This window comes from Scatophagus argus, chromosome 23 (assembly GCF_020382885.2).
Source record: "Scatophagus argus isolate fScaArg1 chromosome 23, fScaArg1.pri, whole genome shotgun sequence".
In the NCBI taxonomy this organism is placed as follows: domain Eukaryota; kingdom Metazoa; phylum Chordata; class Actinopteri; family Scatophagidae; genus Scatophagus; species Scatophagus argus.
In genome coordinates this window covers 9,123,006-9,135,200 of record NC_058515.1, presented here as the reverse complement: position 1 = coordinate 9,135,200, position 12,195 = coordinate 9,123,006, and the positions used below count along the sequence as shown (strand labels likewise).

Below are 12,195 nucleotides of genomic sequence, written 5' to 3'. Positions count from 1 at the left end.
GTTTCTGCAGCTGTTGTTGTTAGAACAGGTGTTGATGTCTCTGCAGCTGTGGTTGTTGGAATAGATGTTGTTTCTGCAGCTGTTGTTGTTGGAACAGGTGTCGTTGTTTCTGCAGCTGTTGTTGTTCCTGCAGCTGTTGTTGTTGGGGCAGGTGTTGTTGTTTCTGCAGCTGTTGTTGTTGGAACAGGTGTTGTTGTTTCTGCAGCTGTTGTTGTTAGAACAGGTGTTGTTGTTTCTGCAGCTGTTGTTGTTAGAACAGGTGTTGTTTCTGCAGCTGTTGTTGTTGGAACAGGTGTTGATGTCTCTGCAGATGTTGTTGTTCCTGCAGCTGTTGTTGTTGGAATAGGTGTTGTTTCTGCAGCTGTTGTTGTTGGGGCAGGTGTTGTTGTTGCTGCCAGTGTTGTTACAGAAGGTGTTGTTGTTTCTGCAGCCGTTGTTGTTGGAGCAGGTGTTGTTGTTCCTGCAGCTGTGGTTGTTGGAATAGATGTTGTTCCTGCAGCTGTTGTTGTTGGAACAGATGTTGATGTCTCTGCAGATGTTGTTGTTCCTTCAGCTGTGGTTGTTGGAATAGATGTTGTTTCTGCAGCTGTTGTTGTTGGAACAGGTGTTGTTGTCTCTGCAGATGTTGTTGTTCCTGCAGCTGTTGTTGTTGGAATAGGTGTTGTTTCTGCAGCTGTTGTTGTTGGGGCAGGTGTTGTTGTTTCTGCAGCTGTTGTTGTTGGGGCAGGTGTTGTTGTTTCTGCAGCTGTGGTTGTTGGAATAGATGTTGTTTCTGCAGCTGTTGTTGTTGGAACAGGTGTCGTTGTTTCTGCAGCTGTTGTTGTTCCTGCAGCTGTTGTTGTTAGAACAGGTGTTGATGTCTCTGCAGATGTTGTTGTTCCTGCAGCTGTTGTTGTTGGAATAGGTGTTGTTTCTGCAGCTGTTGTTGTTGGGGCAGGTGTTGTTGTTGCTGCCAGTGTTGTTACAGAAGGTGTTGTTGTTTCTGCAGCCGTTGTTGTTGGAGCAGGTGTTGTTGTTCCTGCAGCTGTGGTTGTTGGAATAGATGTTGTTCCTGCAGCTGTTGTTGTTGGAACAGATGTTGATGTCTCTGCAGATGTTGTTGTTCCTTCAGCTGTGGTTGTTGGAATAGATGTTGTTTCTGCAGCTGTTGTTGTTGGAACAGGTGTTGTTGTCTCTGCAGATGTTGTTGTTCCTGCAGCTGTTGTTGTTGGAATAGGTGTTGTTTCTGCAGCTGTTGTTGTTGGGGCAGGTGTTGTTGTTTCTGCAGCTGTTGTTGTTGGAGCAGGTGTTGTTGTTTCTGCAGCTGTTGTTGTTAGAACAGGTGTTGATGTCTCTGCAGATGTTGTTGTTCCTTCAGCTGTGGTTGTTGGAATAGATGTTGTTTCTGCAGCTGTTGTTGTTGGAACAGGTGTCGTTGTTTCTGCAGCTGTTGTTGTTCCTGCAGCTGTTGTTGTTAGAACAGGTGTTGATGTCTCTGCAGATGTTGTTGTTCCTGCAGCTGTTGTTGTTGGAATAGGTGTTGTTTCTGCAGCTGTTGTTGTTGGGGCAGGTGTTGTTGTTTCTGCAGCTGTTGTTGTTAGAACAGGTGTTGATGTCTCTGCAGATGTTGTTGTTCCTGCAGCTGTTGTTGTTGGAATAGGTGTTGTTTCTGCAGCTGTTGTTGTTGGGGCAGGTGTTGTTGTTGCTGCCAGTGTTGTTACAGAAGGTGTTGTTGTTTCTGCAGCCGTTGTTGTTGGAGCAGGTGTTGTTGTTCCTGCAGCTGTGGTTGTTGGAATAGATGTTGTTCCTGCAGCTGTTGTTGTTGGAACAGGTGTTGATGTCTCTGCAGATGTTGTTGTTCCTGCAGCTGTTGTTGTTGGAATAGGTGTTGTTTCTGCAGCTGTTGTTGTTGCTGCCAGTGTTGTTACAGAAGGTGTTGTTGTTTCTGCAGCCGTTGTTGGAGCAGGTGTTGTTGTTCCTGCAGCTGTGGTTGTTGGAATAGATGTTGTTCCTGCAGCTGTTGTTGTTGGAACAGGTGTTGATGTCTCTGCAGATGTTGTTGTTCCTTCAGCTGTGGTTGTTGGAATAGGTGTTGTTTCTGCAGCTGTTGTTGTTCCTGCAGCTGTTGTTGTTAGAACAGGTGTTGATGTCTCTGCAGATGTTGTTGTTCCTGCAGCTGTTGTTGTTGGAATAGGTGTTGTTTCTGCAGCTGTTGTTGTTGGGGCAGGTGTTGTTGTTGCTGCCAGTGTTGTTACAGAAGGTGTTGTTGTTTCTGCAGCCGTTGTTATTGGGACAGATGTTGTTGTTTCTGCAGCTGTTGTTGTCAGAGCAGCTGCTGTTTAGGCCAAAACATTTGTTTTACAAAGTTGCACAGTCATTGAATTTTGACCAATTAGCATTCAGTTTTGCTGACTTACCTATGCCATTCACAGTAATGGAGCTTCCTTCAATGTCAAAGCCGGTGACGTTTGAAGCTGCACTGATCAACGCACTTGTAATTTGTGTGTCGTTTGGCACAGATGCACTTTCAAAGGTGACATTCATTTCAGTGATGACTGATCCATTTCTGCAAAGAAAAAACAATAAACAGTTTGAAATCACACTGGGCACTGCTATTAAACAGTTAAAAAAAATGAGTCTTCAAACATTACCTGAATGATACAATTTCCAATGACTTGAACAAGGAAGGGAATGTCATTTGAAACTGAGGTTCAAGCTGCAGAAACAGAAAACAATTTGTATTTAACACCTTTTACATCTGTTTCTCAATGTTTCCATCTATTTCTTCTGGAAATTTGAGTAAGTGGTACATTTGTAATATAGGCATAGATGAAGGTAAGTGTTGAGGATAATTTATTACTCTTTTCTTCGATAACGAACAATTGCTTGCCATAGTCTAGCTTTCTTCCTTTGTACCTACATTTAAGTAGCAGCAGGAACAGGTAAGTATCTTAGTGTTACCTAATTCGTTAGCATAGCATTTCAATTATTTGTGTAGAGGCTAGAGCTTCTATAAAATAGTTCTGTCATTGTACTAGCAGCAGATTTTACTCCAGGAAGTGAGACTTACCTGTGTCTTTATCACTGAAGCTAGATTTCTAAAAGCTGCCGATGATGAATCCCTCAAGTCATTTGTAAATGTGTTTTGAAGAGATCTGAAAGTCACCCTTAATGTTGTTAGTGCCACAGCTGTTGGTGCAGCAGTTGCAAGATTGGCAGGTGTGGTCACAGCAGGTGTTGTTGTTGCTGCCAGTGTTGTTACAGAAGATGTTGTTGTTCCTGCGGCCGTTGTTGTTGGAATAGCTGTTGTTTCTGCAGCTGTTGTTGTTGGGGCAGGTGTTGTTGTTGCTGCCAGTGTTGTTACAGAAGGTGTTGATGTCTCTGCAGCTATTGTTGTTGGAGCAGGTGTTGTTGTTCCTGCAGCTGTGGTTGTTGGAATAGATGTTGTTTCTGCAGCTGTTGTTATTGGAACAGGTGTTGTTGTCTCTGCAACTGTTGTTGTTGGAGCAGGTGTTGTTGTTCCTGCAGCTGTGGTTGTTGGAATAGATGTTGTTTCTGCAGCTGTTGTTGTTGGAACAGGTGTTGATGTGTCTGCAACTGTTGTTGTTGGAGCAGGTGTTGTTGTTCCTGCAGCTGTGGTTGTTGGAATAGATGTTGTTTCTGCAGCTGTTGTTGTTGGAACAGGTGTCGTTGTTTCTGCAGCTGTTGTTGTTCCTGCAGCTGTTGCTGTTAGAACAGGTGTTGATGTCTCTGCAGATGTTGTTGTTGGAGCAGCTGTTGTTGTTAGAACAGGTGTTGATGTCTCTGCAGATGTTGTTGTTCCTGCAGCTGTTGTTGTTGGAATAGGTGTTGTTTCTGCAGCTGTTGTTGTTGGGGCAGGTGTTGTTGTTGCTGCCAGTGTTGTTACAGAAGGTGTTGTTGTTTCTGCAGCTGTGGTTGTTGGAATAGATGTTGTTCCTGCAGCTGTTGTTGTTGGAACAGGTGTTGATGTTTCTGCAGATGTTGTTGTTCCTTCAGCTGTTGTTGTTAGAACAGGTGTTGATGTCTCTGCAGATGTTGTTGTTCCTGCAGCTGTTGTTGTTGGAATAGGTGTTGTTTCTGCAGCTGTTGTTGTTGGAGCAGGTGTTGTTGTTCCTGCAGCTGTGGTTGTTGGAATAGATGTTGTTCCTGCAGCTGTTGTTGTTGGAACAGATGTCGTTGTTTCTGCAGCTGTTGTTGTTGTTAGAACAGGTGTTGATGTCTCTGCAGATGTTGTTGTTTCTGCAGCTGTTGTTGTTGGAACAGGTGTTGTTACCGCAGCTGTTGTTGTTGGGGCAGCTGTTGTTGTTGCTGCCAGTGTTGTTACAGAAGGTGTTGATGTCTCTGCAGCTGTTGTTGTTGGAGCAGGTGTTGTTGTTCCTGCAGCTGTGGTTGTTGGAATAGATGTTGTTTCTGCCGCTGTTGTTATTGGAACAGGTGTTGTTACCGCAGCTGTTGTTGTTGGGGCAGCTGTTGTTGTTGCTGCCAGTGTTGTTACAGAAGGTGTTGATGTCTCTGCAACTGTTGTTGTTGGAGCAGGTGTTGTTGTTGTTTCTGCAGCTGTAGTTGTTGGAACAGATGTTGTTTCTGCAGCTGTTGTTGTCAGAGCAGGTGTTGTTGTTGCTGCCAGTGTTGTTACAGAAGGTGTTGATGTCTCTGCAGCTGTAGCTGTTGGAATAGATGTTGTTTCTGCAGCTGTTGTTGTTGGAGCAGCTGTTGTTGTTCCTGCAGCTGTGGTTGTTGGAATAGGTGTTGTTTCTGCAGCTGTTGTTGTTGGAGCAGGTGTTGTTGTTTCTGCAGCTGTGGTTGTTGGAATAGATGTTGTTTCTGCAGCTGTTGTTGTCAGAGCAGGTGTTGTTGTTGCTGCCAGTGTTGTTACAGAAGGTGTTGATGTCTCTGCAGCTGTTGTTGTTGGAGCAGGTGTTGTTGTTCCTGCAGCTGTGGTTGTTGGAATAGATGTTGTTTCTGCAGCTGTTGTTGTTGGAACAGGTGTCGTTGTTTCTGCAGCTGTTGTTGTTGGAGCAGCTGTTGTTGTTCCTGCAGCTGTTGTTGTTGTTAGAACAGGTGTTGATGTCTCTGCAGATGTTGTTGTTCCTGCAGCTGTTGTTGTTGGAATAGGTGTTGTTTCTGCAGCTGTTGTTGTTGGAATAGGTGTTGTTTCTGCAGCTGTTGTTGTGGGAGCAGGTGTTGTTCTTTCTGCAGCTGTTGTTGTTGGGGCAGGTGTTGTTGTTGCTGCAGATGTTGTTGTTAGACCAGGTGTTGATGTCTCTACAGATGTTGTTGTTTCTGCAGCTGTTGTTGGAACAGGTGTTGTTTCTCCAGCTGTTGTTGTTGGGGCAGCTGTTGTTGTCTCTGCAGCTGTTGTTGTCTCTGCAGCTGTTGTTGTTGGAGCAGGTGTTGTTGTTCCTGCAGCTGTGGTTGTTGGAATAGATGTTGTTTCTGCAGCTGTTGTTATTGGAACAGATGTTGTTGTTTCTGCAGCTGTTGTCGTTACAGAAGACGTTGGTGTCTCTGCCATTGTTGTTGGAGCAGGTGTTGTTGTTGCTGCTGTTATTGTTACAGAAGGTGTTGTTGTTGCTGCTGTTTAGGCCAAAACATTTGTTTTACAAAGTTGCACAGTCATTGAATTTTGACCAATTAGCATTCAGTTTTGCTGACTTACCTATGACATTCACAGTAATGGAGTTTCCTTCAATGTCAAAGTCGGTGACGTTTGAAGCTGCACTGATCAACGCACTTGTAATTTGTGTGTCGTTTGGCACAGATGCACTTTCAAAGGTGACATTCATTTCAGTGATGACTGATCCGTTTCTGCAAAGAAAAAACAACAAACAGTTTGAAATCTGAGAGTGAGGACACTGCTATTAAACAGTTAAAAAAATGAAGGAGTCTTCAAACATTACCTGAATGATACAATTTCCAATGACTTGAACAAGGAAGGGAATGTCATTTGAAACTGAGGTTCAAGCTGCAGAAACAGAAAACAATTTGTATTTAACACCTTTTACATCTGTTTCTCAATGTTTCCATCTATTTCTTCTGGAAATTTGAGTAAGCGGTACATTTGTAATATAGGCATAGATGAAGGTAAGTGTTGAGGATAATTTATTACTCTTTTCTTCGATAACGAACAATTGCTTGCCATAGTCTAGCTTTCTTCCTTTGTACCTACATTTAAGTAGCAGCAGGAACAGGTAAGTATCTTAGTGTTACCTAATTCATACAGCACAATTACACTCCATACACTGTAAATCACTGGGTGAATTATTAAGTGTTACCATAGCATTTCAATTATTTGTGTAGAGGCTAGAGCTTCTATAAAATAATTCTGTCATTGTACTAGCAGTAGATTTTACTCCAGGAAGTGAGACTTACCTGTGTCTTTATCACTGAAGCTAGATTTCTAAAAGCTGCCGATGATGAATCCCTCAAGTCATTTGTAAATGTGTTTCGAAGAGATCTGAAAGTCACCCTTAATGTTGTTAGTGCCACAGCTGTTGGTGCAGCAGTTGCAAGATTGGTAGGTGTGGTCACAGCAGGTGTTGTTGTTGCTGCCAGTGTTGTTACAGAAGGTGTTGATGTCTCTGCATTTGTTGTTGGAGCAGCTGTTGTTGTTACTGCAGCTGTTGTTGTTGGGGCAGGTGTTGTTTCTGCAGCTGTTGTTGTTGCTGCCAGTGTTGTTACAGAAGGTGGTGTTGTTCCTGCGGCCGTTGTTGTTGGAACAGGTGTTGTTGGTGCTGCCAGTGTTGTTGTTGGAGCAGGTGTTGTTGTTTCTTCAGCTGTTGTTGTTGGAACAGGTGTCGTCGTTTCTGCAGCTGTTGTTGTTGGAACAGATGTTGCTGTTGTTTCTGCAGCTGTTGTTGAAACAGGTGTTGTTGTCTCTGCTGTTGTTGTTTCCACAGCTGCTGTTGATGTTGCTGCTACTGTTGTTGTAGAAGCAGATGATGTGGTTGCAACAGGGGTTGTTGTTGCTTCTGTTGGAACAGGTGTTGTTGTTTCTGCCAGTGTTGTTACAGAAGGTGTTGGTGTCTCTGCCGTTGTTGTTGGAGCAGATGTTGTTGTTTCTGTGGCTGTAGTTGTTGGTACAGATGTTGTTGTTTCTGCAGCTGTTGTTGTTGGAACAGATGTTGTTTCTGCAGCTGTAGTTGGAACAGGTGTTGCTGTTGTTTCTGCAGCTGTTGTTGTTGGAACAGGTGTTGTTGTTTCTCCAGCTGTTGTTGGAACAGGTGTCGTTGTTTCTGCAGCTGTTGTTGTTGGAATAGGTGTTGTTACTGCAGCTGTTGTTATTGGGGCAGGTGTTGTTGTTCCTGCGGCTGTTGTTGTTGGGGCAGGTGTTGTTTCTGCAGCTGTTGTTGTTGGAGCAGGTGTTGTTGTTTCTGCAGCTGTTGTTGTTGGAACAGGTGTTGTTGCTGCCAGTGTTGTTACAACAGGTGTTGATGTCTCTGTACTTGTTGTTGGAGCAGCTGTTGTTGTTTCTGCAGCTGTTGTTGTTGGAACAGGTGTTGTTACTGCAGCTGTTGTTGTTGGAACAGGTGTTGTTGTTTCTGCCAGTGTTGTTACAGAAGATGTTGTTGTTCCTGCGGCCGTTGTTGTTGGAATAGCTGTTGTTTCTGCAGCTGTTGTTGTTGGGGCAGCTGTTGTTGTTGCTGCGTCCGTTGTTGTTGGAACAGGTGTTGTTTCTCCAGCTGTTGTTGTTGGAACAGGTGTTGTTGTTTCTGCAGCTGTTGTTGGAACAGGTGTTCTTGTTCCTGCAGCTGTTGTTGTTGGGGCAGGTGTTGTTGTTCCTGCAGCTGTGGTTGTTGGAATAGATGTTGTTTCTGCAGCTGTTGTTATTGGAACAGATGTTGTTGTTTCTGCAGCTGTTGTTGTTGGAACAGATGTTGTTTCTGCAGCTGTTGTTGTTGGAGCAGGTGTTGTTGTTTCTGCAACTGTAGTTGTTGGAACAGATGTTGTTGTTTCTGCAGCTGTTGTTGTTGGAACAGATGTTGTTTCTGCAGCTGTAGTTGGAACAGGTGTTGCTGTTGTTTCTGCAGCTGTTGTTGTTGGAACAGATGTTGTTTCTGCAGCTGTTGTTGTTGGAGCAGGTGTTGTTGTTTCTGCAACTGTAGTTGTTGGAACAGATGTTGTTGTTTCTGCAGCTGTTGTTGTTGGAACAGATGTTGTTTCTGCAGCTGTAGTTGGAACAGGTGTTGCTGTTGTTTCTGCCGCTGTTGTTGTTGGGGCAGGTGTTGTTGTTCCTGCGGCTGTTGTTGTTGGGGCAGGTGTTGTTTCTGCAGCTGTTGTTGTTGGAGCAGGTGTTGTTGTTTCTGCAGCTGTTGTTGTTGGAACAGGTGTTGTTGCTGCCAGTGTTGTTACAACAGGTGTTGATGTCTCTGTACTTGTTGTTGGAGCAGTTGTTGTTGTTTCTGCAGCTGTTGTTGTTGGAACAAGTGTTGTTACTGCAGCTGTTGTTGTTGGGGCAGGTGTTGTTGTTGCTGCCAGTGTTGTTACAGAAGATGTTGTTGTTCCTGCGGCCGTTGTTGTTGGAATAGCTGTTGTTTCTGCAGCTGTTGTTGTTGGGGCAGGTGTTGTTGTTGCTGCCAGTGTTGTTACAGAAGGTGTTGATGTCTCTGCAGCTGTTGTTGTTGGAGCAGGTGTTGTTGTTCCTGCAGCTGTGGTTGTTGGAACAGATGTTGTTGTTTCTGCAGCTGTAGTTGTTGGAACAGATGTTGTTGTTTCTGCAGCTGTTGTTGTTGGAACAGGTGTTGTTGTTTCCGCAACTGCTGTTGATGTTGCTGCTACTGTTGTTGTAGAAGCAGATGATGTGGTTGCAGCAGGGGTTGTTGTTTCTTCTGTTGGAACAGGTGTTGTTGTTTCTGCCAGTGTTGTTACAGAAGGTGTTGGTGTCTCTGCCGTTGTTGTTGGAGCAGGTGTTGTTGTTTCTGCAGCTGTAGTTGTTGGAACAGATGTTGTTGTTTCTGCAGCTGTAGTTGTTGGAACAGATGTTGTTTCTGCAGCTGTAGTTGGAACAGGTGTTGCTGTTGTTTCTGCAGCTGTTGTTGTTGGAACAGGTGTTGTTGTTTCTGTGGCTGTAGTTGTTGGAACAGATGTTGTTGTTTCTGCAGCTGTAGTTGGAACAGATGTTGCTGTTGTTTCTGCAGCTGTTGTTGTTGGAACAGGTGTTGTTGTTGCTGCCAGTGTTGTTACAGAAGATGTTGGTGTCTCTGCCGTTGTTGTTGGAGCAGGTGTTGTTGTTTCTGCAGCTGTAGTTGTTGGAACAGATGTTGTTGTTTCTGCAGCTGTTGTTGTTGGAACAGATGTTGTTTCTGCAGCTGTAGTTGGAACAGGTGTTGCTGTTGTTTCTGCAGCTGTTGTTGTTGGAACAGGTGTTGTTGTTTCTGTGGCTGTAGTTGTTGGAACAGATGTTGTTGTTTCTGCAGCTGTAGTTGGAACAGATGTTCCTGTTGTTTCTGCAGCTGTTGTTGTTGGAACAGGTGTTGTTGTTTCTGCCAGTGTTGTTACAGAAGGTGTTGGTGTCTCTGCCGTTGTTGTTGGAGCAGGTGTTGTTGTTTCTGCAGCTGTAGTTGTTGGAACAGATGTTGTTGTTTCTGCAGCTGTAGTTGTTGGAACAGATGTTGTTTCTGCAGCTGTAGTTGGAACAGGTGTTGCTGTTGTTTCTGCAGCTGTTGTTGTTGGAACAGGTGTTGTTGTTTCTGTGGCTGTAGTTGTTGGAACAGATGTTGTTGTTTCTGCAGCTGTAGTTGGAACAGATGTTGCTGTTGTTTCTGCCAGTGTTGTTACAGAAGGTGTTGGTGTTGCTGCCGTTGTTGTTGAAGCAGGTGTTGTTGTTTCTGCAGCTGTAGTTGTTGGAACAGATGTTGTTTCTGCAGCTGTTGTTGTTACAATAGGTGTCGTTGTTGCTGCTGTTTTTGAGAAAACATTTATTTTACAAATAGTTGTACAGTCTTTGAATTTTTGATCCATTAGCGCTCAATTTTGTATACTTACCTATGACATTTACATTGATGGAGCTGCTCTCAACGTCGAAGCTGGTGACGTTTGATGCTGCATCGATCAATGTACTTGTGATATTTGTGTCATTAGGCACAGATGTGCTTTCAAAAATGAGGTTCATGTCGGTGATAATCGATCCATTTCTGAAAAAAATTATGAAATTTGAGAATGCGGACACTGTTCTTAAATTGTTAAAGTACTGAGTCTACCAACATTACCTGAATGACACTATGTCCAATGACTTGAACGAGGAAGGGAATGCCATTTGAAACTGAGGTTCAAGCTACAGAAACAGAAAACAATTTGTGTTTAACACCTTTTACATCTATTTCTCAATTTTTCTTCTCAATCTATTTCTTCTGGAAATTTGAGTAAGTGGCCTATTTATGTATTTAATGTATATGTGTATATTTTGCTGTGTGGGGCATGTTTTTGGGCCTTGTTGGGTCACTAGGTGTCTGTTTAAAATACTCCTACACTTTAAACATTTGTAGATAATTAATGGTTCGATAGGCTGCAGCCATTATTCTGTCATTTCCCCCTTTGTTTTCCTTGTGTTCTCATTTGTTTCCCCTGCCTTATGTTTTGATCCCCATTTTTCCGTTTCTGCTGTCTCTATGTGTCTCTGATTGTGTATGCCATTCAGAGCTAGGTGTGGTCTACTGATTGAATCTTTCACCAGTCTTGCAGCACAACTGCTTCTTATTTTCCTCATCAATGCCACCCTTTGCCAGACTACTTCAGGACCGGTTCATTTATCCACACTCCACCAGATTATTCAGTACCCTACCTGGTAATTTGGTTGAAGTCACTTGCCAGATTGTACTCTGTTGCATTGTTCTCCTGCTGACTCTGAATGTTTACTTTTGTCTCAGTGTGTGTGTGTGATCTGCTCAGGGTCCAAAATCAATGTGCTGAAAAACTAATGGCTTCATTGCAATGTGCTGACATGCTTTTTTCCCTTTATAGCTAAGTAGCAGCAGGAACAGGTAAGTATCTTAGTGTTACCTAATTCATACAGCACAATTACACTCCATACACTGTAAATCACTGGGTGAATTATTAAGTGTTACCATAGCATTTCAATTATTTGTGTAGAGGCTAGAGCTTCTATAAAATAATTCTGTCTTTGTACTAGAAGTAGATTTTACTCCAGGAAGTGAGACTTACCTGTGTCTTTATCAATGAAGCTAGATTTCTAAAAGCTGCCGATGATGAATCCCGCAAGTCATTTGTAAATGTGTTTCGAAGAGATCTGAAAGTCAACCTTAATGTTGTGAATGCCACAGCTGTTGGTGCAGCAGTTGCAAGATTGGTAGGTGTGGTCACAGCAGGTGTTGTTGTTGCCTGAGTTGTTGTTGTGGAAGGTGTTACTGTCACAGCTGTTGTTGTTACTGCAGTTGCAGCAGGTGTTGTTGTTGCCACATGTGTTACTGTTGTTGATGCAGGGGTTATTGTTACAGCAAGTGGTGTGGTTGCCGCATTTGTTGTTGGAACAGATGTTGTTTCTGCAGCTGTTGTTGTTGGAACAGATGTTGTTGTCTCTGCCGTTGTTGTTGGAGCAGGTGTTGTCGTTTCTGTGGCTGTTGTTGTTGGAACAGATGTTGTTGTTTCTACAGCTGTAGTTGGAACAGATGTTGCTGTTGTTTCTGCAGCTGTTGTTGTTGGAACAGATGTTGTTGTTTCTGCAGCTGTTGTTGTTGGAACAGATGTTGCTGTTGTTTCTGCAGCTGTTGTTGTTGGAACAGGTGTTGTTTCTGCAGCTGTAGTTGTTGGAACAGATGTTGTTGTTTCTGCGGCTGTAGTTGTTGGAACAGATGTTATTGTTGTTTCTGCAGCTGTTGTTGTTGGAACAGGTGTTGTTGTTTCTGCGGCTGTAGTTGTTGGAACAGGTGTTGTTGTTTCTGCGGCTGTAGTTGTTGGAACAGGTGTTGTTGTTTCTGTGGCTGTAGTTGTTGGAACAGATGTTATTGTTGTTTCTGCAGCTGTTGTTGTTGGAACAGGTGTTGTTGTTTCTGCAGCTGTAGTTGTTGGAACAGGTGTTGTTGTTTCTGCAGCTGTAGTTGTTGGAACAGGTGTTGTTGTTTCTGCAGCTGTAGTTGTTGGAACAGATGTTATTGTTGTTTCTGCAGTTGTTGTTGTTGGAACAGGTGTTGTTTCTGCAGCTGTAGTTGTTGGAACAGGTGTTGTTGTTTCGGCAGCTGT

The 12,195-nt window shown here is 43.5% G+C and overlaps 2 long non-coding RNA genes across 3 annotated transcripts; both read right to left on the bottom strand.

The window, feature by feature from the left end:
• Positions 1-5,394: 5,394 nt before the first annotated feature.
• Positions 5,395-6,642, bottom strand: LOC124054602. Of its 2 annotated transcripts, none has more exons than XR_006842419.1 (4): positions 6,373-6,642; positions 5,901-5,965; positions 5,660-5,808; positions 5,395-5,577 (listed from the first exon to the last, which is right to left on the bottom strand). It is a non-coding gene; the product is annotated as an uncharacterized LOC124054602 (long non-coding RNA). The 2 variants fall into 2 exon arrangements; XR_006842418.1 differs by having other exon boundaries at positions 5,400-5,544.
• Positions 6,643-9,874: 3,232 nt separating this feature from the next.
• On the bottom strand, positions 9,875-11,545 carry LOC124054603. Its single transcript, XR_006842420.1, has 3 exons — positions 11,161-11,545; positions 10,209-10,273; positions 9,875-10,133 (listed from the first exon to the last, which is right to left on the bottom strand). It is a non-coding gene; the product is annotated as an uncharacterized LOC124054603 (long non-coding RNA).
• Positions 11,546-12,195: the final 650 nt, after the last annotated feature.